The sequence below is a fragment of the Ranitomeya variabilis genome, chromosome 8, assembly GCF_051348905.1.
Source record: "Ranitomeya variabilis isolate aRanVar5 chromosome 8, aRanVar5.hap1, whole genome shotgun sequence".
Lineage (NCBI taxonomy): Eukaryota > Metazoa > Chordata > Amphibia > Anura > Dendrobatidae > Ranitomeya > Ranitomeya variabilis.
Window position 1 is genome coordinate 62,796,883 of NC_135239.1, and position 26,052 is coordinate 62,822,934.

The 26,052-nt window shown below is 48.8% G+C and overlaps 2 long non-coding RNA genes across 3 annotated transcripts in view; one reads left to right on the top strand and one right to left on the bottom strand.

The window, feature by feature from the left end:
- The window catches only part of LOC143788590 (uncharacterized), a 134,266-nt gene extending 131,138 nt beyond the window's left edge, over positions 1 to 3,128 (top strand). For both annotated transcript variants that reach the window (XR_013218675.1, XR_013218674.1), the window contains 2 exons: positions 1,210 to 1,373; positions 2,471 to 3,128. This is a non-coding gene — a long non-coding RNA (uncharacterized LOC143788590). The remainder of the gene's footprint in view (positions 1 to 1,209; positions 1,374 to 2,470) is intronic.
- Positions 1,369 to 24,643, bottom strand: LOC143788591 (uncharacterized). The gene is made up of 3 exons (XR_013218676.1): positions 24,555 to 24,643; positions 22,934 to 23,026; positions 1,369 to 1,883 (listed from the first exon to the last, which is right to left on the bottom strand). It is a non-coding gene; the product is annotated as an uncharacterized LOC143788591 (long non-coding RNA).
- Positions 24,644 to 26,052: the final 1,409 nt, after the last annotated feature.

Sequence of the window (26,052 nt, forward strand, 5' to 3'; positions counted from 1 at the left end):
AAACCTTTTTTCTGCATTATATCAATATTGAGTGTGCGGTAATTTTTTTTCTATGTTAGACTTGACCGCACGGTCAGTTTACCAGCACCTCACTATCCTACGACCTGAGTGCACACCATTTTTCTTATCTTCTTATAACAATGTTCAGTTGGGATTGAAATGTAATTGAAAGGGAACAAGCCCTATAAAAAGCAGTAATATTGAACATAATGACAGTAAAATATAGTCATAATTGACCAAAGCTTAAACCCAAGAAGTTGGTCCCACAATGAAACAGCTATATCCCAACCCAAAGCCATCTCAGCTTACTACGAGCCCTCTTTCTTGATCTGACATCCATATTTGATAGACAACTCACAGATATTTGTTTCCCAGACTGCCATTGAATTTGATGTAATAGATAAATACTGTCATTTATTTTTTCATTTTTCCACTTCATATCTCTACTGACATTAAAGGAGCCATTTTTTTTTTATAAATATTAATACCTGTGATTAGCAAATAATTGTAATATACCACATGGCCAAGTCTGATTAACATAGCGCAGCATTGAAATATTTGCCGAGATTCCATAATTAGCCTGGAGAGGAGAGATGAATATGCTAAGGCTTAGATGTAATCAGGCAGTAAAGGTTGTGTATGTCATTGGAAGGCTCTTCATTTCGACAATTCAATTTGGATCCCCTATTACATATTGCATCCTAATCTTACATAGTGTTTGCAAACTTCTCAGCCCTCTCCAAGTCGTGTCTTGAACTTGATAGATGCTAAAGGGGACGCTAATGCTATAATTACAAAGGCAGGGGTCAGATGGGGTTTTACCAGCGCCAAAACACCTTCAATTCTGCAAAGTATTCCAGACCCTGGCAGATGGTAATCAACATCTAAATTAGATCAGCAAATATGTTCCTTATCATGTTTTTCTCTTGATCTGGGTAGAAAAAAAAAACTGCACATGATTAGTCAGGCAATCAAAATGGAAAACTTTCTTTTTCATGGCAATGAATAATAAGACAATTATCATCCATTAACTTCTTTCCAAATCACCATAATAGAAAACTAAGCCTTAATTGTCTGCATTTAAAACATCGCTCTTTTGTTTTGATGCTTTAAACGCTTTCCTCCCTGTTCTGGATTTCAGAGCCCTTGAAGAGCAGGAGAAATAATGACGAAATCCAACATTTGCTTCCTGTTATCATTTATTTACAGACAGGCCTTGACAAATGTAAAGTCTTCGTTAAAAATAAAAGAAAAAGGGTGCACAATAATCCACGGACACAAAAGGACTGTTATCTGCAAACGCAAAACTTCATCTTTTCAAAAGATCGACTAACTTTAAAGATGGGTGCAGGTGTTCCCACTTTTGGAATGCGGTAAGTACATGCTTTTAAAATAAAAAAATAAATAAAAAAATTAGAAATAAGTACTGGAACATTCCTGTTACTGGAAACAATTATACAAATTATATCTATGAAAGGCAGAGAATAGCGGTGCCTTGAACCTTGTCTATGCACTGAGAACAATAGAAAATTAATAATTAAATCTATTACACATGCTCATTGCCGAAAACAAAAGGCACCTCGGCGGTTCAAACAGTGCAGTATTTTCATTTGAATAGTGGCTCCACGTTGTTTTTTCTCCCTCATTATATAGGTATTGTACTTTAAATGTAACTGATAAGTTTATGGGCTTTATATTCTGAATAAGACCAAGTTTTAATGCATAACTCCTGAATAGCGTTGACATCTCTCTGCCTTCATTTTGAGGATTCTTTGTTTCTGAAATAATGAAATTAATTTGCCTTTGTAATTTCTCATCTCACACAGTCAAAATAGCACTTTAGAATCCATTTAAAGATAGCTTCGGAGCGTAGCAGATCTTGGCTGTAAAACAGAATTGAAAGCAAACATCAGCCATTCTGCCCTTTTAACCCAATGTTATTATGCTCATTGTTACACAATTAAAGCAAGCGGCTGCATTGTTGATGATATATAAAACAAACTTTAAGTTAACCGCCCTCATAGTTCTTTTAGATATTATATACATGGAAATTAACTTTCATCTTCTAGACATTCAATTATCTGTTTCAATACTCCATTATCCATTAAGTAACTTATTGAAGTATAAAGATGACCTGAAGAATAGGCTTTAGAAAAGGATGAACTTATGTTTCCTTTCAGTCTCGTTAACGGTGAGATTCCATCTTATTGCAACTAAGGGCTATGAAATAATCTACATCCTATTATTATTGTATGTAAAAGTGTTATTCTATTGGATGTCAGATTTTTCCCTGTACACAATTTATGTTCTGGCAACAAGAAGCATCTTATTTATTATTACTTAAAGAGGCACTGCCCTCAAAATTTGTTTCCTCTTAATATATTGCAGTCATCATATTATATAGCACTGTGTACTTACAATTGCTCAATTTGCCTTTCTACCCAGTTAATTCTTCTCTTTTTTTCATTAGGTCTATGACACCATGTGATTAAAAACTGACTACTAGCTGAATCCTTCTAAGCTCTATGTAGAAATAGGAAGTCCCCTTTCCCTGCACGAGTCATCAGTAGAACTATAATTCTACTCACTGCAAAGTCACTGGCAGGGGGGAGAACATCCTCTTGCACAAGATAAGATATGACTGACTACACAGTGAGGTGTCAGGGTATACCTTCTATTATACTATATGGAGAGGGGAGTGTGGAGGAGATACAGAGAAATGTGCTGAGCTGTCTAACAAGTCTTTTAGCTCATCCCAGAACTGGATTCACATCTACACTGCCCAGTACTGCTGTATATTATCCTATATGCTGCTTCAATCTGTGTCCGAACTAGGTAATGATGAACAGGAATTTGTGTGAATTCTATTTATGTACTGTGTATGCTGTATTACACTTTCAAGGTGGTGTTTCAAAATCTTCTATTTAACCCATGGTAATTATTAGCTATAACTAGTGTAAAATGAGTGTAATTATACAGCAGCTACTGCAAGGGGAACTGTAGCAGGTAGCTTTGTAATGCATAGTTTTTGGCAAAGCCTAACGTCTGTCACCAAATTACACAATACAGACAACTTACATTCTAAAATTGATCTTAGACTTACTTTAAAAAAAAATTTTTTCAAAGTCTAAACTAGTGTTGAGCGATACTTTCCGATATCGGAAAGTATCGGTATCGGAAAGTATCGGCCGATACCGTCAAAATATCGGATCCAATCCGATACCGATACCCGATCCCAATGCAAGTCAATGGGACGAAAATATCGGAATTAAAATAAACCCTTTATACACTTGTAGGTTCATTCTACATGAAGGAAAACAACTAAGAATAATGTAGGATGTATTGGGGGACGTGGCGGAGACATTAAAGGCACAGAGGTTTAGCCCAATGTAATAGAATAGCAGGATTTTTTTTTTTTTTTATGACGTTCGGCGTTAGAAAGAATTTGACTGTTATTTTTTTTTTTTTTTATGTCACATATTGATGTTTCACTATCACTACTTCAACGCCCTTCACCTTCTTTTTTACTTCTCCCACGCTTTCTTCTTCATTATCCTCATCATCAGCTTCTTTGACATCAACTTCTTCACCTTATTCATCTTCTTCTTCATCTTCTACCTATTATTTTTTGGGTTACATTGTTCATATTCTTTTTATTTTACTATTATCTTCATCATATTCTACTTCTTCATCATATTCTTATTTGTGACAGGCATTCCCGTAGTTGTTATCTATAAAAGTTTGAAGATTACACCTTCCGTTCTGCCTGTCACAAAAGAGTTACATTTGTCCGCGTTCAGTTTGGCCTGCAGCATCAGGCTTTATCCAGGGGCACCACGAGGAGGAACGGACTCACCCCCATACACTGCTTAGTCTTCTTCTGCTTATAATTTAGATAATATTTTTTGCTCTGATATTTAGTGTTATGCTTAATGTTCTTCTGCTCTTTGTTCTGCAGCCTCTTGTTCTTCTGCTTCTCGGTCTTCCAGGTCGTCGTCGTCTCCAGGGTTGTCGTCTCCGGGGTTGTCATCATCGGGGTGGTCTTCAGGGTCGTCGTCTCCGGGGTCGTCATCATCACGGTGGTCTTCAGGGTCATCGTCTCCAGGGTCGTCGTCATCACGGTGGTTGTCGTCTCTGGTGTCGTCGTCATCTTATGTGTGTTCTTCCGGGTCATCGTGTTTAGTCTCTTGAACTTGGAAATGTAGCAGAAGGTACAAGAAGGCTGAGAAAATGCCGAGAACCAGCTGATGGAACTGGAACTCGGATGGCTACCGGAAGGTCCAAGAGCCAATGGAACTACCGAGGACCAGCTGACGTTACTGGAACCCGGTTACTAAGCAGGAGGTACCCGTGCCTGAAAGCACTACCAAGGACCACCTGACGTTGGTGGAACTCGGATACCCAGAGGGAGGCACCTAAGCCAAAGGCTCTGCCCGGAACCAGCTGACGGTACTGGAACCAGGATGGGGAGCAGAAGGTACAAGAGCAAAAGACACTGCCGAGAACCAGCTGACGGTGCTGGAACCCGGATGGGTAGCCGAAGGTCCAAGAGCCAATGGAACTACCGAGGACCAGCTGACGTTACTGGAACCCGGTTACTAAGCAGGAGGTACCCGTGCCTGAAAGCACTACCAAGGACCACCTGACGTTGGTGGAACTCGGATACCCAGAGGGAGGCACCTAAGCCAAAGGCTCTGCCCGGAACCAGCTGACGGTACTGGAACCAGGATGGGGAGCAGAAGGTACAAGAGCAAGTGTCTGCGTGGCTTTTGCAGGACACGATGCCGGCTGCACAGCAGGGGAACAGCTGGCGGTGCTGAACCACACTGACACATTGGCTGGTGTTTTTCTCTGTGCAGCTAGCAGTACCGGGCCCCAACTGGCGGTGTTGGAGCCCGGGGTCAGCAGGAGGAGGAGATGGAGCAGAGTGTAGGCCGAAGCCTGCACTGGCGGCAGCTTTTGGGTCTGTTGTGCCTGCGTGGCAGTTGCAGGACACGTTGCCGGCTGCACAGCAGGGGAACAGCTGGCGGTGCTGAACCCCACTGACACATTGGCTGGTGTTTTTCTCTGTGCAGCTAGCAGTACCGGGCCCCAACTGGCGGTGTTGGAGCCCAGGGCTCTGCAGGGGGAGCAGAGTGTAGGCCGAAGCCTAATTGAACCAATTTCAAAGGTAACCTTTAACCCCCCCTCAGGGGTTACAAAGTAGAAGAGCCACAGCTTATGCAGCAGTAGTGCTGCACAAGTCAAAGGTTGCTCTTTTAATTTCGCTCCTTGCACACGCTGAAAGGAACACGTATAACATTTAGCCCTTTATACAGTCAAACTGTGTTGGAGGCGCGAGTTCCCTTTGTAATGAGACGCAGCACAGATGTCAAGAATCCCACCTTGGTGCTGGGTGCAGCCTCCTGAGCGTTGTTATTTGCTGTACAGGAGTCTGCGCTGTCGTGTTATCCCCTGGCCTAGCGCTGTTAGCGCTGCCCATGTTCTGGCATCATTTAATGTCGGCCGCTGCGTTTCGCGATGACCATGAATCCCAGCCCCGCAGTGTCTTAACATTGTTAAAACACTGCGGGGCTGGGATTCAGGGCCTGGCGCAGCACATATGTTCGCCTCTCACACTCGGGTCCTTACACCCGCTTCAGACTGTGCGGCGTCATCTGATCCCTTATCGCATGCCACGGCCATGAAGCCGCACAGTCCGCAGAAGGCGGAAGGAGATGAGGGACAGGCGAAGATATGCACCGCTCCTGCCCATCAATCACACCCTCGCAGTCCCAAGAAATCAGACACCGAGGGGCGTTGTGTGGGTCAGGGCGGCCGCAGAGGCGCAGGCAGCCAAACAATGATGCCAGAAGACGGGCAGCGCTACCAAGGGGGTTGCAGCGTGTCATTACAAAGGAAAGTCACACCACCGGGACGGTTAAATGGTCACACAGAGGACACATTTTAGACGTGTTTTCAGTTCCACATGTGCGAGGAGAATACGTTTATGAGCCACCTTGCACACATGCAGCATTACCGCTGTACAAGGTGGCCTTTAAAACGTACAAACACCTGGGGGAGGGGGGACAGGTTCCCTTCAATTTCAGTTCTTGTGTCTGCGTGGCTTTTGCAGGACACGATGCCGGCTGCACAGCAGGGGAACAGCTGGCGGTGCTGAACCCCACTGACACATTGGCTGGTGTTTTTCTCTGTGCAGCTAGCAGTACCGGGCCCCAACTGGCGGTGTTGGAGCCCGGGGTCAGCAGGAGGAGGAGATGGAGCAGAGTGTAGGCCGAAGCCTGCACTGGCGGCAGCTTTTGGGTCTGTTGTGCCTGCGTGGCAGTTGCAGGACACGTTGCCGGCTGCACAGCAGGGGAACAGCTGGCGGTGCTGAACCCCACTGACACATTGGCTGGTGTTTTTCTCTGTGCAGCTAGCAGTACCGGGCCCCAACTGGCGGTGTTGGAGCCCAGGGCTCTGCAGGGGGAGCAGAGTGTAGGCCGAAGCCTAATTGAACCAATTTCAAAGGTAACCTTTAACCCCCCCTCAGGGGTTACAAAGTAGAAGAGCCACAGCTTATGCAGCAGTAGTGCTGCACAAGTCAAAGGTTGCTCTTTTAATTTCGCTCCTTGCACACGCTGAAAGGAACACGTATAACATTTAGCCCTTTATACAGTCAAACTGTGTTGGAGGCGCGAGTTCCCTTTGTAATGAGACGCAGCACAGATGTCAAGAATCCCACCTTGGTGCTGGGTGCAGCCTCCTGAGCGTTGTTATTTGCTGTACAGGAGTCTGCGCTGTCGTGTTATCCCCTGGCCTAGCGCTGTTAGCGCTGCCCATGTTCTGGCATCATTTAATGTCGGCCGGTGCGTTTCGCGATGACCATGAATCCCAGCCCCGCAGTGTCTTAACATTGTTAAAACACTGCGGGGCTGGGATTCAGGGCCTGGCGCAGCACATATGTTCGCCTCTCACACTCGGGTCCTTACACCCGCTTCAGACTGTGCGGCGTCATCTGATCCCTTATCGCATGCCACGGCCATGAAGCCGCACAGTCCGCAGAAGGCGGAAGGAGATGAGGGACAGGCGAAGATATGCACCGCTCCTGCCCATCAATCACACCCTCGCAGTCCCAAGAAATCAGACACCGAGGGGCGTTGTGTGGGTCAGGGCGGCCGCAGAGGCGCAGGCAGCCAAACAATGATGCCAGAAGACGGGCAGCGCTACCAAGGGGGTTGCAGCGTGTCATTACAAAGGAAAGTCACACCACCGGGACGGTTAAATGGTCACACAGAGGACACATTTTAGACGTGTTTTCAGTTCCACATGTGCGAGGAGAATACGTTTATGAGCCACCTTGCACACATGCAGCATTACCGCTGCACAAGGTGGCCTTTAAAACGTACAAACGCCTGGGGGAGGGGGGACAGGTTCCCTTCAATTTCAGTTCTTGTGTCTGCGTGGCTTTTGCAGGACACGATGCCGGCTGCACAGCAGGGGAACAGCTGGCGGTGCTGAACCCCACTGACACATTGGCTGGTGTTTTTCTCTGTGCAGCTAGCAGTACCGGGCCCCAACTGGCGGTGTTGGAGCCCGGGGTCAGCAGGAGGAGGAGAGGGAGCAGAGTGTAGGCCGAAGCCTGCACTGGCGGCAGCTTTTGGGTCTGTTGTGCCTGCGTGGCAGTTGCAGGACACGTTGCCGGCTGCACAGCAGGGGAACAGCTGGCGGTGCTGAACCCCACTGACACATTGGCTGGTGTTTTTCTCTGTGCAGCTAGCAGTACTGGGCCCCAACTGGCGGTGTTGGAGCCCAGGGCTCTGCAGGGGGAGCAGAGTGTAGGCCGAAGCCTAATTGAACCAATTTCAAAGGTAACCTTTAACCCCCCCCTCAGGGGTTACAAAGTAGAAGAGCCACAGCTTATGCAGCAGTAGTGCTGCACAAGTCAAAGGTTGCTCTTTTAATTTCGCTCCTTGCACACGCTGAATGAAACACGTATAACATTTAGCCCTTTAAACAGTCAAACTGTGTTGGAGGCGCGAGTTCCCTTTGTAATGAGACGCAGCACAGATGTCAAGAATCCCACCTTGGTGCTGGGTGCAGCCTCCTGAGCGTTGTTATTTGCTGTACAGGAGTCTGCGCTGTCGTGTTATCCCCTGGCCTAGCGCTGTTAGCGCTGCCCATGTTCTGGCATGATTTAATGTCGGCCAGTGTGGTTCGCGATGACCAAGAATCCCAGCCCCGCAGTGTCTTAACATTGTTAAAACACTGCGGGGCTGGGATTCAGGGCCTGGCGCAGCACATATGTTCGCCTCTCACACTCGGGTCCTTACACCCGCTTCAGACTGTGCGGCGTCATCTGATCCCTTATCGCATGCCACGGCCATGAAGCCGCACAGTCCGCAGAAGGCGGAAGGAGATGAGGGACAGGCGAAGATATGCACCGCTCCTGCCCATCAATCACACCCTCGCAGTCCCAAGAAATCAGACACCGAGGGGCGTTGTGTGGGTCAGGGCGGCCGCAGAGGCGCAGGCAGCCAAACAATGATGCCAGAAGACGGGCAGCGCTACCAAGGGGGTTGCAGCGTGTCATTACAAAGGAAAGTCACACCACCGGGACGGTTAAATGGTCACACAGAGGACACATTTTAGACGTGTTTTCAGTTCCACATGTGCGAGGAGAATACGTTTATGAGCCACCTTGCACACATGCAGCATTACCGCTGTACAAGGTGGCCTTTAAAACGTACAAACGCCTGGGGGAGGGGGGACAGGTTCCCTTCAATTTCAGTTCTTGTGTCTGCGTGGCTTTTGCAGGACACGATGCCGGCTGCACAGCAGGGGAACAGCTGGCGGTGCTGAACCCCACTGACACATTGGCTGGTGTTTTTCTCTGTGCAGCTAGCAGTACCGGGCCCCAACTGGCGGTGTTGGAGCCCGGGGTCAGCAGGAGGAGGAGATGGAGCAGAGTGTAGGCCGAAGCCTGCACTGGCGGCAGCTTTTGGGTCTGTTGTGCCTGCGTGGCAGTTGCAGGACACGTTGCCGGCTGCACAGCAGGGGAACAGCTGGCGGTGCTGAACCCCACTGACACATTGGCTGGTGTTTTTCTCTGTGCAGCTAGCAGTACCGGGCCCCAACTGGCGGTGTTGGAGCCCAGGGCTCTGCAGGGGGAGCAGAGTGTAGGCCGAAGCCTAATTGAACCAATTTCAAAGGTAACCTTTAACCCCCCCTCAGGGGTTACAAAGTAGAAGAGCCACAGCTTATGCAGCAGTAGTGCTGCACAAGTCAAAGGTTGCTCTTTTAATTTCGCTCCTTGCACACGCTGAAAGGAACACGTATAACATTTAGCCCTTTATACAGTCAAACTGTGTTGGAGGCGCGAGTTCCCTTTGTAATGAGACGCAGCACAGATGTCAAGAATCCCACCTTGGTGCTGGGTGCAGCCTCCTGAGCGTTGTTATTTGCTGTACAGGAGTCTGCGCTGTCGTGTTATCCCCTGGCCTAGCGCTGTTAGCGCTGCCCATGTTCTGGCATCATTTAATGTCGGCCGGTGCGTTTCGCGATGACCATGAATCCCATCCCCGCAGTGTCTTAACATTGTTAAAACACTGCGGGGCTGGGATTCAGGGCCTGGCGCAGCACATATGTTCGCCTCTCACACTCGGGTCCTTACACCCGCTTCAGACTGTGCGGCGTCATCTGATCCCTTATCGCATGCCACGGCCATGAAGCCGCACAGTCCGCAGAAGGCGGAAGGAGATGAGGGACAGGCGAAGATATGCACCGCTCCTGCCCATCAATCACACCCTCGCAGTCCCAAGAAATCAGACACCGAGGGGCGTTGTGTGGGTCAGGGCGGCCGCAGAGGCGCAGGCAGCCAAACAATGATGCCAGAAGACGGGCAGCGCTACCAAGGGGGTTGCAGCGTGTCATTACAAAGGAAAGTCACACCACCGGGACGGTTAAATGGTCACACAGAGGACACATTTTAGACGTGTTTTCAGTTCCACATGTGCGAGGAGAATACGTTTATGAGCCACCTTGCACACATGCAGCATTACCGCTGTACAAGGTGGCCTTTAAAACGTACAAACGCCTGGGGGAGGGGGGACAGGTTCCCTTCAATTTCAGTTCTTGTGTCTGCGTGGCTTTTGCAGGACACGATGCCGGCTGCACAGCAGGGGAACAGCTGGCGGTGCTGAACCCCACTGACACATTGGCTGGTGTTTTTCTCTGTGCAGCTAGCAGTACCGGGCCCCAACTGGCGGTGTTGGAGCCCGGGGTCAGCAGGAGGAGGAGATGGAGCAGAGTGTAGGCCGAAGCCTGCACTGGCGGCAGCTTTTGGGTCTGTTGTGCCTGCGTGGCAGTTGCAGGACACGTTGCCGGCTGCACAGCAGGGGAACAGCTGGCGGTGCTGAACCCCACTGACACATTGGCTGGTGTTTTTCTCTGTGCAGCTAGCAGTACCGGGCCCCAACTGGCGGTGTTGGAGCCCAGGGTCAGCAGGAGGAGGAGAGGGAGCAGAGTGTAGGCCGAAGCCTGCACTGGAGCAAGTTGAAAGGGAAACTTTAACCCCCCCCAGGCGTTTGTAGCTGAAAGAGCCATCGTGTACAGCACTAATGCTGGAAAAGGTAAACTTAGCTCTTTTAATTATGGTCCTTGCACATGCTGAACCTAACACTTATGAAAAGTGTCCCCTCCTACCGTGATACCGTTCGGTAGGTGGAACTTTCCTTTGTGATGTGACGCAGCACAGCCGTCATTCTTACCCCCTTGGCGCCGTGCGCCGCCTCCTCAGCGTTGTTTGAATCAGTCCCGGAGCCTGCGCTGTTAGGTTAGCCCTTGGCCATGCACACATTTTGCGCTGCCCGTCTTCTGACATCATTTGGTGTCAGGCTGGCTGCGCCTGTGCGGCCGCGCTGGCCGAGATCCCGCCTCGTACTGTCTTCTGATTTCATCCCACTGGGGGCCTGAGATACGTGGCCATGCGCAGTGCATATCCTCGCCTCTCACTCCCCTCCCTACGGCTTCTTCAGACTGTGCGGTGTCACGGCCGTGGCATGCTATTAGGGACCAGCTGACACCGAACAGTCTGAAGAAGCCATAGGGAGATGAGTGAGAGGTGGAGGTTCAGATATGCACTGCGCATGTCCATGGATCTCAGGCCCCCAGTGGGATGAAATCAGAAGACAGTACGAGGCGGGATCTCGGCCAGCGCGGCCGCACAGGCGCAGCCAGCCTGACACCAAATGATGTCAGAAGACGGGCAGCGCAAAATGTGTGCATGGCCAAGGGCTAACCTAACAGCGCAGGCTCCGGGACTGATTCAAACAACGCTGAGGAGGCGGCGCACGGCGCCAAGGGGGTGAGAATGACGGCTGTGCTGCGTCACATCACAAAGGAAAGTTCCACCAACCGTACGGTATCACGGTAGGAGGGGGCACTTTTCATAAGTGTTAGGATCAGCATGTGCAAGGAGCACCACGAAAAGAGGCACTTTTTCCCTTTGCATCATTACTGCTGCACAAGGTGGCTCCTTCAGTAACAAACGCCTGGGGGGGGGGGCAGGTTCCCTTAAATTTAACTTGTTGTGCCTGCGTGGCGGTCGCAGTACACGTTGCCGTATACACAGCAGGGGAACAGCTGGCGGTGCTGAACCCCACTAACACATTTGCGAGGTGTTTGGCACTGTGCGTACAGCACTTCTGGACGGCAACTGGCGGTGTTGGAGCCCAGGGACAGGTGGAGGAGGAGGAGGTTGGAGGAGGTTGGAGGAGGTAGGAGGGATTGCCACACACACAGCAGGGGAACAGCTGACGTTACTGAACCCCAATAACAGAGGAGGGACTGTCGGGACTGTGCGGACAGCACTTCTGGACGGCAACTGGCGGTGTTGGAGCCCAGGGACAGGTGGAGGAGGAGGAGGTTGGAGGAGGTTGGAGGAGGTAGGAGGGATTGCCACACACACAGCAGGGGAACAGCTGACGTTACTGAACCCCAATAACAGAGGAGGGACTGTCGGGACTGTGCGGACAGCACTTCTGGACGGCAACTGGCGGTGTTGGAGCCCAGGGACAGGTGGAGGAGGAGGAGGTTGGAGGAGGTAGGAGGAGGTAGGAGGGATTGCCACACACACAGCAGGGGAACAGCTGACGTTACTGAACCCCAATAACAGAGGAGGGACTGTCGGGACTGTGCGGACAGCACTTCTGGACGGCAACTGGCGGTGTTGGAGCCCAGGGACAGGTGGAGGAGGAGGAGGTTGGAGGAGGTTGGAGGAGGTAGGAGGGATTGCCACACACACAGCAGGGGAACAGCTGACGTTACTGAACCCCAATAACAGAGGAGGGACTGTCGGGACTGTGCGGACAGCACTTCTGGACGGCAACTGGCGGTGTTGGAGCCCAGGGACAGGTGGAGGAGGAGGAGGTTGGAGGAGGTTGGAGGAGGTAGGAGGGATTGCCACACACACAGCAGGGGAACAGCTGACGTTACTGAACCCCAATAACAGAGGAGGGACTGTCGGGACTGTGCGGACAGCACTTCTGGACGGCAACTGGCGGTGTTGGAGCCCAGGGACAGGTGGAGGAGGAGGAGGTTGGAGGAGGTAGGAGGAGGTAGGAGGGATTGCCACACACACAGCAGGGGAACAGCTGACGTTACTGAACCCCAATAACAGAGGAGGGACTGTCGGGACTGTGCGGACAGCACTTCTGGACGGCAACTGGCGGTGTTGGAGCCCAGGGACAGGTGGAGGAGGAGGAGGTTGGAGGAGGTTGGAGGAGGTAGGAGGGATTGCCACACACACAGCAGGGGAACAGCTGACGTTACTGAACCCCAATAACAGAGGAGGGACTGTCGGGACTGTGCGGACAGCACTTCTGGACGGCAACTGGCGGTGTTGGAGCCCAGGGACAGGTGGAGGAGGAGGAGGTTGGAGGAGGTTGGAGGAGGTAGGAGGGATTGCCACACACACAGCAGGGGAACAGCTGACGTTACTGAACCCCAATAACAGAGGAGGGACTGTCGGGACTGTGCGGACAGCACTTCTGGACGGCAACTGGCGGTGTTGGAGCCCAGGGACAGGTGGAGGAGGAGGAGGTTGGAGGAGGTTGGAGGAGGTAGGAGGGATTGCCACACACACAGCAGGGGAACAGCTGACGTTACTGAACCCCAATAACAGAGGAGGGACTGTCGGGACTGTGCGGACAGCACTTCTGGACGGCAACTGGCGGTGTTGGAGCCCAGGGACAGGTGGAGGAGGAGGAGGTTGGAGGAGGTAGGAGGAGGTAGGAGGGATTGCCACACACACAGCAGGGGAACAGCTGACGTTACTGAACCCCAATAACAGAGGAGCGACTGTTGACTGTGCGTACAGCACTTCTGGACGGCAACTGGCGGTGTTGGAGCCCAGGGACAGGTGGAGGAGGAGGAGGTTGGAGGAGGTTGGAGGAGGTAGGAGGGATTGCCACACACACAGCAGGGGAACAGCTGACGTTACTGAACCCCAATAACAGAGGAGGGACTGTCGGGACTGTGCGGACATCACTTCTGGACGGCAACTGGCGGTGTTGGAGCCCAGGGACAGGTGGAGGAGGAGGAGGTTGGAGGAGGTTGGAGGAGGTAGGAGGGATTGCCACACACACAGCAGGGGAACAGCTGACGTTACTGAACCCCAATAACAGAGGAGGGACTGTCGGGACTGTGCGGACAGCACTTCTGGACGGCAACTGGCCGTGTTGGAGCCCAGGGACAGGTGGAAAAGCAGAGGAACACAATGTAGGCCGAAGCCTGAGAAAGTCGAAAGGGAACCTTTAACCCCCCCCCCCCAAGGTGTTTGTAGCTGAAAGAGCCAGCTTGTGCAGCACAAAAGATGCAAAAGGAAAAGGTGGCTCTTTTCATCATGCTCCTTGCAAACACAGAACTAAACACTTATAAAATGTGTCCCCTGCAACCGTAAAACCGTCCTGGAGGTGGGACTTTCCTTCGTAATGTGACGCAGCACAGCCGTCATTCCTACCCCCCCGGCGCCGCGCACCGGCTCCTCAGCGTTGTTTGATTCCGTCCCGGAGCCTGCGCTGTCATGTTATCCCGTGGCCAGGCACACTTAGCGCTGCCCGTCTTCTGGCATCATTTGGTGTCAGGATGGCTGCGCCTGTGCGGCCGCGCTGGCCGAGAGCCCGCCTCGCAGTGTCTTCTGATTTAATCCCACTGGGGGCCTGGGATCCATGGACATGCGCAGTGCATATCCTCGCCTCTCACTCCCCTCCCTACGGCTTCTTAAGACTGTGCGGTGTCACGGCCGTGGCATGCTATTAGGGACCAGCTGACACCGAACAGTCTGAAGAAGCCATAGGGAGATGAGTGAGAGGTGGAGGTTCAGATATGCACTGCGCATGTCCATGGATCCCAGGCCCCCAGTGGGATTAAATCAGAAGACACTGCGAGGCGGGCTCTCTGCCAGCGCGGCCGCACAGGCGCAGCCATCCTGACACCAAATGATGCCAGAAGACGGGCAGCGCTAAGTGTGCCTGGCCACGGGGATAACATAACAGCGCAGGCTCCGGGACGGAATCAAACAACGCTGAGGAGCCGGTGCGCGGCGCCGGGGGGGTAGGAATGACGGCTGTGCTGCGTCACATTACGAAGGAAAGTCCCACCTCCGGGACGGTGTTACGGTATCAGTGGACACATTTTATAAGTGTTAAGTTCTGCGTGTGCAAGGTGCTAAACAAAAATAGCTACCTTTTCCTTGTGCAGCATTACTGCTGCACAAGGAGGCTCTTTCAGTAACAAACGCCTTGGGGGGGGGGGACAGATTCCCTTACATTTCAGTTGTTGTGTCAGCGTGGCGGTCGCATGACACATTGCCGGCTACACAGCTGGGGATCAGCTGACGTTACTGAAACCCAATAACACTGGGTCGTATGTTTTGACTGTGCAGACGGCACTTCTGAGCCTCAACTGGCGGTGTTGGAGCCCAGGAATTTAAATTCAGGTGGTAGAAAGATGAACACAACAGGAGACCTGGATAACGTATACAGTGACCTAATTATTTAATCAGGAGGAGGAGTGGCAAATTCCTGCGAGATCCAGGCCTTGTTCATTTTCAGGAAAGTAAGCCGGTCAACGTTATCGGAGGATAGTCGCATGCGACGGTCAGTTAGTACACCACCTGCAGCACTAAAGACACGTTCCGATAATACACTGGCCGCAGGGCAAGACAGCACCTCCAATGCATACTGGCTTAGCTCTGGCCATGTATCCAGCTTTGAGACCCAAAACTTGAAAGGGGAAGAGCCGTCTGGGAGTACAGCAAGAGGGCAAGACATGTAGTCTGTCACCATCTGACGGAACCGTTGCCTCCTGCTGACTGGAGCCGTCTGTGATGGTGTAGACTTTTGTGGGGGGCACAGAAAACTGTGCCACAGTTGGGCCATACTGGTCTTGCCTTGGGCAGAGGCACTGCTTCTGCTCCCTCTTTGTGCAGAGCCTCCACCACTGCCTGGACGCACTGAGCTGCTTTGGAATGCACTAGCAGCACTTCTCTCAGTTGGAATGGAGAAGATGATGGAATTGACCAGTGTGTCTTGGTACTCCCGCATTTTTCGCTCCCGGTTCAACGGTGTGATGAGGCTTTCTACGTTGTCCCGGTAGCGAGGATCGAGGAGGGTGAACACCCAATAATCAGACATGTTGAGAATGTGGGCGATGCGGCGGTCGTTTCTCAGGCACTGCAGCATGTAATCCACCATGTGCTGCAGACTGCCAACTGCCCAAGAAACGCTGTCCCCTGCTGGAGGCGTGATCTCTGCCCGCTCGTCATCACCCCACCCTCGCTGTACACACTGAGTACTGGACAATTGTGTAACTCCCTCCTCTGGACGGATGTCTTCCTCCTCCATTGACTCCTCCTCATCCTCCTCACAAACTGTCCCCTGCCTACGCGTTTGTGAGGAACCACGTGGCGCTGACTGTCCAGAAGATGATGGAAATGGTGAATCCTCATCCTCCACCTCTTCCACAACATCATCCCTTAGCGCTTGCAGTGATTTTTCAAGCAGGCAGATAAGGGGGACAGTCATGCTGACTAGTGCATCATCTGCACTCGCCATCCGCGTGGAATAATCAAAGGGACGCAAAACCTGGCAGACGTCATTCATAGTGGCCCACTCTGTGGTTGTGAAGTCTGTACGGCGCTGACTGCGACTTTTTTGCGCCTGAAGCAGCTGGTATTCCATTACAGCTTGCTGCTGCTCACACAACCGCTCCAACATATGTAACGTGGAATTCCACCTGGTAGGTAGGTCACATATGATGCGATGTTCCGGCAGGCGGTGTCGGCGCTGCAGAGCCGCAATGCGCGCTTTTGCCGTGCTGGAACGCCGCAAGTGAGCACACTCTAGGCGGACCTTGTGCAGCAGTGCATCAAGATCCGGATAGTCCCTCAAAAAGCTCTGCACGACCAAATTGAGCACATGTGCCAGACATGGGATGTGAGTGAGGTTGCCGAGGCCCAGAGCTGCCACCAGATTTCGGCCATTATCACACACTACCATGCCTGGCTGGAGATTCGCTGGCACAAACCACACATCGCTCTCCTGCTTGATGGCATTCCAGAGCTCCTGCGCTGTGTGGCTACGATTCCCCAAAAAAATTAATTTCAACACGGCCTGTTGACGTTTGGCCACGGCTGTGCTCATGTCGGTCGTAACAGGTACACGTTCATCACGGGTCCATGTGGAGGTGGACTGTGACGGCTCCTGCAGCGATGATTCTGAGGAACTGGTGTAAGAGGAGGAGTCAATGCGTACAGAATGGATTCCTGCAATCCTTGGAGTGGGCAGGACACGTCCTGCGCCACTCGCACGGTCTGTACCCGGCTCAACGACATTAACCCAATGGGCAGTGAGGGAAAGGTATCGCCCCTGTCCATGTTGACTGGTCCACGCATCGGTGGTGAGGTGGACCTTGCTACTGACGGCGTTCAGTAGCGCGTGTTTTATGTGTCCCTCCACATGCTTGTGCAGGGCAGGGACGGCTTGCCTGCTGAAGTAAAAGCGGCTAGGCACATTGTACTGTGGGACTGCCAATGACATCAAGTCACGGAAGCTGTCAGTCTCCACCAGCCTGAATGACAGCATTTCCAGTGACAGAAGTTTGGCAATGCCTGCAGTCAGAGCCTGTGCTCGTGGGTGGTTTGACGAGAAAGGCCGCCTTTTCTCCCATGCCTGTACTACCGATGGCTGTAGACTGGGCTGGGAGTGTGTGGATGACTGGGAAAGTGGCGCTGCGGGTGGAATTACAGCGGGTCTCTGGACAACAGGGCCAGAGGTTCTTCCACGGCGATCCTGGGAGGAAGCCGAACCAGCTGCATGTGAGCTAGAGGAAGAGGCAACACGAGCTGAAGAGGTGGTAGCTGCCGCTGTTGGTTGGCCTACCTCTTCAGTGTGTTTTTCTAACTCCGCCGGGTGCCTGTTGCGCACATGTTTCCACATGTTGGAGGTATTGAGGTTGCTGACATTTCGACCTCTTTTGACTTTTTGATGACACACGTTGCATCTGACATAGCAAATGTCATCTGCAACTGTGTCAAAAAAGGACCAGGCACTGCAAGTCTTGGGAGCGCCCTTTTTGGCTTTTGGAAGAGACATGCTCCTAACGGGTGCCAAAGCGGAGGCTGCAGGATCCGCAGTCTTCCCCCTCCCTCTCCCTCTTTGGGCCGTACGGGGAATCTCTTCCTCAGAGCTGCTCCCACCACCTTCCTGTCCCTCACGCCAAGATGGGTCGAGGACCTCATCATCTACACTACCCTCTGCCCCCAACTGCTCCTCCTGGGTAGTCTCAGCAGCAGAGCACGCACCAGTAAGTGCCACCTGAGTGTCATCATCAGCTGATGCGGCCTGCGATGTGGTGACCGGAGCCACTGGCCCACCCGCCTCTTCAGAGGAAGACAGAAAAAGCTGTTGGGCATCACTGCACCCTGCCTCTTCTTCCATTTCTCCAATGCTGCTTGGCTGGCCCCCTGTTTCCAAGCCAAGAGATTCAGAGAACAGAAGTAGAGACGGCTCCTGTCCTGGGCTCTCTGTCTGCCTGGGCAATTTGGCAGGTGGTGAAGAGACAGATGGCTGCTCTCCAGTGCTCTGTGTCTGAGAGGATGTGGCACTAATGGAAGTTGATGCATTAGCTGCCATCCATCCGACAACAGCTTCAATTTGGTCTTGACGCAGCAGCGGTGTACGGCGCTCTGACACAAAGCTGCGCATGAACGACTGTTGCCTGGTGAAAGTGGGTGCTGATGAGTCACCGGTGCCCGCAGCAGGCACAGAATCCCCACGTCCCCTCCCTGCTCCGCGCCCACGCCCACGCCCACGTGCCTTACTCACTGCCTTCTTCATCTTGGTTGACTGATAAAGATAAGCAGAAAAGTACTAACGGATTTGTGTGCTTATTCCTGAGCAACTCCTCCTAACAGGTATAAGAAACACTAATTTTCTAAAGTGTGGACTAGACTTTAATATGAGCTAATGTGGCCTACACAAATGTAAAGTGGTGTAACTGGTGTGTTTGGTGAACTTTATTATTTATTTCTTTTTGGGGGGCTGAACTGACAACAGATAGAGCTGCAGTCACACGGAGACCGTGCAGACAGACGTAAACGGCGCTGCAAGGCCCAAAAACCCTCCTCTACGTTATCCTATGTAGTGTTTTTCCACAAGTTAGCTGGAGACGGGTGGAAAGACACTAATAGGATTTTTTTAAATAAATTAGCAGCAACCTACACTACTTGAAAAAAAAAGAAAATTGATTTGGCGGTATGACGCAGTGAACAACCCTGAGCTGGAGACAACCAGGCTATGGCTGCTCACAGACTACAGGGCGAGCTGCAGTCACACGGAGACCGTGCAGACAGCCGTAAACGGCGCTGCAAGGCCCAAAAACCCTCCTCTACTTTATCCTATGTAGTGTTTTTCCACAAATTAGCTGGAGACGGGTGGAAAGACACTAATAGGATTTTTTTGAATAAATTAGCAGCAGACTACACTACTTGGAAAAAAAAAAAGAACAGTATGAGGCAATGAACCACCCTCCCTGAACTGAATACAACCAGCTATGGATGGCCTATGTGGCTGCACTCAGACTAGAGAGTGGGCTGCACTCACACACACACACACACAGACCTTGCAGATCGCTGTGAAAACAGCGCTACAAGGCAAAAGCAAGGTGAATAGTAGGTGAACACAGCGGTTGCTAAATTAGCCTTTGGAAAGCACAAAGAAGCAAATCGCTATCTCTAAACTGTCCCTCAGTCAGCAAACAGCGTCCTGTCACTAACTGAATTCACAGCAGAGTGATCGCAAAATGGCGCCAGCGACTTTTAAACTGCAGCATGACATCATTTCAGCAGCCAATCACAGCCTTGCCAGTACTTTCACGCCCTCCATGCTAAACAGGATGTGCCCACACTTGGAATCATTCTCATTGGCTGAATTTCTGCATTTTGAATCTTGGAACTTCCGATTCCGGTATCCGATACGCGGCAAGTATCGGAATCCCGGTATCGGAATTCCGATACCGCAAGTATCGGCCGATACCCGATACTTGCGGTATCGGAATGCTCAACACTAGTCTAAACTTAATCTACTTAGCCTAAACGACAGATCCTCAGTGTCCCTCCTCCTTGCTGCTGCTTAGTACAAGTTGCAGCTTTCATTGAGGCTGGAGAGGTGAAGACTGAATACATTAGATTCATGAGCCCTTTCACTGGGCATATACAATTTTGATATCAAGATTATATAGCCATTCTGACATTTATTACATGAATTTTCAAAGTAAATTTACCAGATTCATCATGCCTAAGGAATCAATATGACAATATGTGCAGTTTGTATTGTGTAATCTGGTGACAGATCTGCTTTGAAGAGCATCTTTCCATTTTTACTTTATAGGGGGGAATTAAGCTGGTGGCCCCCTTAATCTTATCTGCATGTTCTTAAAGGACAAGGGTTATTGTTCTGAGACAACCCTTTTAACATATTTCAAGATGATTTACAACAAAATAAAAGTTCAACTATGGATTAACATTTTTATGCATTGCAGAGAGCAAAAGCTAACAAAAAAATATGTAAAAACAATAAAAAATGAATGAAATATGCTTCAAGATAGTTGCTCGTCCAACAGATGATTAAAAAGGCATTAGCTCGCCTTCTAACAAACAACCTATCTTCAACAGTGTTTTACTTTGTGTATATTTATCTTACTTTATCCATTTAAAGGGTTTTACGAAGTCTACAAGAGTCCTACAAATTTCAGAGAACTATAAAATAAGACATACTCATTTGTTGTTACCAAGGCTAGGACAAAGGGTAGGCAGGATAGGCATCCACCTTGAGTGTTACCTCTTCTCTCCCCAAGGGGGGCACACTTTGAAATATAAAATGATGTTGGAGAATGCCTGAGGCCACATGGCACCTTCCTCCAGCCGCAGGCATTCAACATGTTGAGGGCCGAGGTACTCAGTGTCAGTGAGTCACTGACACCGCTTAACACGCTCACTGTCTGCGCCCCAGTCGTCGCATCCTCCCTCAACTAAATTGTATCCAAGTCTGCAAGACGTGAATACAATCGATGTGAGCACAACTTGGAACAGGAGCATGCAGGATATATCAGACGGCGTGATGACATCATTGCATCATGCTGTCCAGAGCCCACTGCTATTCAACATATTGAAGAGAACACTGCAGCTGTGGTGGACAGGGAGCCTAGATTTGGTGAATATAACCCATTTTTTTATTCTTATATTATTTAGCCTCTAAATTGTGGTTGTGGGGGACATAAAATGAGCGACTGTGGGGGCTTCAAATAATAGGCTGTGGGGTACATCACATGACAGACTGTGGGGGACATCATAGTATACGAGGGACTGAAGTGATCATACTATATATAGCGCTGTGGGGGACATTACACTGGGGGTTGTGGTGACTATACTGGATAGAGGGCTGTGGTGGATATCATAATGTGTGGGGTGCTGAGAGTGGGCCATTATACTGTATGGGGGACTGATGTAATTATAACACTGTATGGACCATCATACTATATATGGGGGGCTGTAGTGGACATCATAGTGTATATTGGGTTTGTGGTGATGACCATACTATGTAATGAGGGGCTGTTGTGGATATCATATTGTATGAGTAACTGCGGTGATCATTATACTACACAGAGGGACAGTGTGAGGAGGGGGCACAGTTTGGAGAGGGCAACATGGTGGGCAATATGAGGGCATAGTGTGAAGAAGGTGCACAGAATGGATATAGAGAGGGTACTGCATGAAATGGCGGCACTACATGGAAAGTGGTTAGTATGGTGGAGGACAGTGTGGAGATATCGAGAGTGTAGGGGAAAACTAAAGAGGAGAATGCCGTGGTACAGGCCATGGTTCATAAAGACGGACAGTGTGGTGTTCATAGCTGATAATGGCAGACAGTGTGGTGGTTATAGCTCATTAAGGTGGACAGTGTGGTGGCTATAGCTTATTAAAGCAGACAGTGTAGAGCCCATATACCATAAGATGCTTATTTAGGGTACAGTATGAACAGATATTTTTATGCATGTATTATTGATGGCGCTGGTGTTCTGTTTATGAACTGTTCATGATTTTGATTTCGTATTCATATACTGATAATGGTTCTGTTAATGAATATATCAGCATCATCACTAGAGGCATTGGAAGTACTGTACATGAATAAAGTGCTGTGGAATTAATGGTGCTAAATAAGTGAGTAAAATTTATAAATAAATACAGCATCATAACAACCATCTCTACATGAATATGTCACCAGAACTGGAATACGTCACCAGAACAACCATCAGTACATGAATACATCACCAGAACCACCATCAGTTTTGTGCAAGCTGTATTTATCGCATGACAGATGCAAAAACCAATATACATATCCCTTTATTTATGGTGGGAATCTATTTACTTTCATTAGCATATCTGCCAAATGCTAGACAATGTAATTGAAACCAAAAAGCCCCATTATAGATAAGCTGTATGAGTTTCCATGACTATCCCTGGGTCTGACATTTAAACTATAGGACATCAGAGATGAATAATGCTATTTGTCCCTTATATTGTGTTAATACAAACAATGAATAATTGTATACCTAACATTGAAATCGAACTCCCTGTTACGTCACACCTCTAAAGTACACCACTTTTTTACTTTTGTTGGTATTTTTTGGTAACAAAGGTAGCAATTCTAGTGGAATTTTTCATCAGAGCTTGTAATCTAACCAATCGGAGGGGGGGTTATGTTAAGGGTCCTGTACCTTAGACTCTGAAGTCTGAACCATTCTTTTGCTTTGGGGCGGTGGAGGCGTGCCATTGGCTTTCTCTGCCTAGGGCACCAAAATGGTTGTAACCATTACAAATGCAGTTCTGGCCTTTCCACTGGTCTACGCTGGAACAGAAAACGATAGTGTTCCATTATTTGTTCACCTGACCACTGAGGCCTGTGATTGACTGGAGCGCTTGTGTGTCTAGAGTAGGATGTCATCATTTCCTGTCCAGGTTCAGACTGCACGAGTTGAATCGATGGGGGTTACAGTAAGCAAGTACAACTCATTTTATTATTTTAAAAGCATTCTTAATAGTTTGATAGGTGTCATACAAATCCATAATTACTACTATTGCTTGTACTTTAGAATCTGTTTACTATCCAACAAATTGTTAGATATGATTTGAGGAAAAGAAAAGATATTGAGGAAGGTTTACTGAGAAAGGCTGGGCTACTAGCTGGACTAGGGATTGGCCTCAGTTTGTCCACTCTTTGTTAGCAGATATGCAACAGATACAGACTTATTTGTGTGCAGGAGGAGTTTACACTTTTCTGACAGTAGATGGTGATATTGTTACTGTTATATGCTTAGTTGAATGTAATGCGTATACCTGTTGGACTTTAGTTTCACTTTCCCTCTGGTAAAAGGTCCTTCAGACTTCCTGCTATGCTGTATTAAGAAGCTGATGCACGTACCTCATGTTCTGTGAAGATAAAAGTTGAATTACCCCATATAATCTACTCTCACAAGTTTCTTCTGCAACCAAACTATGCAACACCCGTAACAATGAAACAGCTTCCACTTGTCTGGCATGGATTTCACAAGATTGTAGATGTGTCTGTGGAAATTTTTATCCAACATCCAATGGAACATTTGTGATGTCAGCCATTGATGTTGGATGTGAAGGCCTAGCTTGGAATCTTTGTTATAGTTTATCTCAAAGGTATTGGATGAGGTTCTGGTCAGGACTATGTCCGTGCAGTCAATTTTATCCACACTAACTCACCCAACTGTGGCATTATGGACCTTGCTTTGCACACTGGAGCACAGTCATGTTGCAACAGAGTTGTGGGTCACTATGCCGTTGGCTTCACTTGGGCTTAGTTTATCCTTTCAAGTCCTAAATAGGCATCTGTCTCACTGTCTGTGTAAACACAGTGTGCGATGTTCGAAGTTACGATGTAGCGATCACTATTCAACCATTTCATTTATGACTCTTGTCTTGCATAAAAACACTTTTCCGGCAATGATTACTAGTCATGAGTTACGATTGCATCATTAATCATTTAAACGATTATCTGCTCACATAGAACTCTAAAGGTACCTTCACACATAACGATTTCGTTAACGATATCGTTGCAACATCACGCTTTTTTGTGACGTAGCAACGATCCCGCTAACGATCTCGTTATGTGTGACAGTGACCAACGATCAGGCCCCTGCTGGGAGATCGTTGGTCATAGGGAATGATCAGGACCTTTTTTTGGTCGCTGATCACCCGCTGTCATCGCTGGATCGGCGTGTGTGACGCCAATCCAGCGATGTGTTCACTTGTAACCAGGGTAAACATCGAGTTACTAAGCGCAGGGCCGCGCTTAGTAACCCGATATTTACCCTGGTTACCAATGTAAAAGTTAAACGTCACCGCTGTGCTCTGCTTTACGGCTGGCGCTGACACAGTCAGTGCGGGAAGCTGACGGCGGGGGACGTGACAGACATCGGAATGTGAGTATGTAGTGTTTTTTTTTTTTTTTAACTTTTACAATGGTAACCAGGGTAAATATCGGGTTACTAAGCGTGGCCCTGCACTTAGTAACCCGATGTTTACCCTGGTTACCCGGGTGCTGCAGGGGGACTTCGGCATCGTTGAAGACAGTTTCAATGATGCCGAAGTCGTTCCCCTGATCGTTGGTCGCTGGAGAGAGCTGTCTGTGTGACAGCTCCCCAGCGACCACACAACGACTTACCAACGATCACGGCCAGGTCGTATCGCTGGTCGTGATCGTTGGTAAGTCATTTAGTGTAACGGTACCTTAAGGGGCCTAGACCAACCTCTGAATAAAAAAAATAATAGCCTTATCTTTCCGCCTGCAAAACTTTACAGCTGGCACAATGCAGTTAGGCAAGTAAGGGTTCTTCTGCGTTTTGCCAAAATCCAGACTTATCCATCAGAATACCAAATCCACAGAACCCATTTCCACTGCTCCAGAGTCTCGCGGTGATGACTTTACCCCATTCTTTCCAATGCTTGGTATTATGCATGGTGCTGTCAGATTTGCGTACAGCTTTTCCGCCATGGAAATCCTTGCCACAAAGTGACTTGATACAATGGTAGTGTACTATTATGATGTCACACTCAAATTAACAGAGTTCTTCAGATTTACCCAAATGTTAGTAAAGGTAGACTGCATGGTTACACCTGTGGCAAAGGGACTGAATAAAAAAAATCTGAATTAAATGATTTAGATGCGTGACCCAATATTATTTTTCATGTAGTGTATGTGTGCATGTTTATTAGTCCCATATCTATGCTGTTATTAGTTTAGCAGCCATAAAGCATCGGACAGACTCCCTTTAAAGTCATAAAAAGAACAATTGTAGTCTGACTAGTAGTTACTATAGGAAACTATGTTCTTTTGTGTTATTTTTGTTGCACAGCTGAGTTAACGCATTTTCCCTATAGAACAAACCATCCAAATATTGTATTGCTCTTTACAGAATGATAACAGCAAACTGCGAAGCTAGTTTTTGCTTTCTTTTTTTTTTCTTGTTCCTTCTCGGAGATGAAAGCTTTTCATGCTGATTCTAAGAATCTATAATTTATGATATTGCTTTGCTATAGTTATAACTTGTTAATAGAGATAAAACAAAGCCATACATAATAAGTCTGCATCTGATACATGTCATGTCATCAATGCGCTAGCATGTCACAAGCCTGGCAAAATATTACACAGTCGCAATCCTATAGATAGATGGGTTCAATAAGGAAGTCATTGAATTGCAAGAGAGTTAATTTGACTCCGAAAGAGATTGGAGCTTAAGAAAGCTTTGTCATCACAGGAAGGGATAGGCAGCAGGGTAAGGCATTTAAAATTCCTTAGTGATGAGTAAGTGGCATTCCTGTCCTGCTGGGAAAAAGTAGGATTCAAAGAGATGCCTGCAGAGCCAGAGGGAGAAAAATCAGCGACAAATTAGGGACTTACAAATTACAGAGCGCTACAATCTACTTTTACTTCATAGACAAATAATGACTGCAGGGCCTCACAATTCACAGAACAGTCCAAAACCCATAAAAATAGCGCCAAATCCAATACAGATAATTGCCTTGCAGATTTTTATTGTAATTAGCAATTCCTAAAATTACATTTAACCAAATTAAAGTCTCTAATTCCATCTCGTTTTTTGGCTTTTAAGCAGATTCTTTATTGGCTATGTTGGTAGCGAGCGGTTTCAAGGAATAACAATGAGTAAAATGGTAGTTGTTGTTAAAAAGGCAGCGTGGATGAGGAAGAGATAGCAGATAGATTCCTGCAATTTGCTTTTGCTGGTATGACAAATTTAATTTTCGAAATTGATCAGTAATGTCTATGGGAAAAGGTCAAAGTTGATGTCCCCGGAAGACCTCTCGTGTAGCTTAGACACGGCCTTGTCCTTTTAATGTGTATCTGTAATATAACGAGGAGGGGGATGGCAAGGATGATGGACCCGGATAGGAAACATCTTAGACAC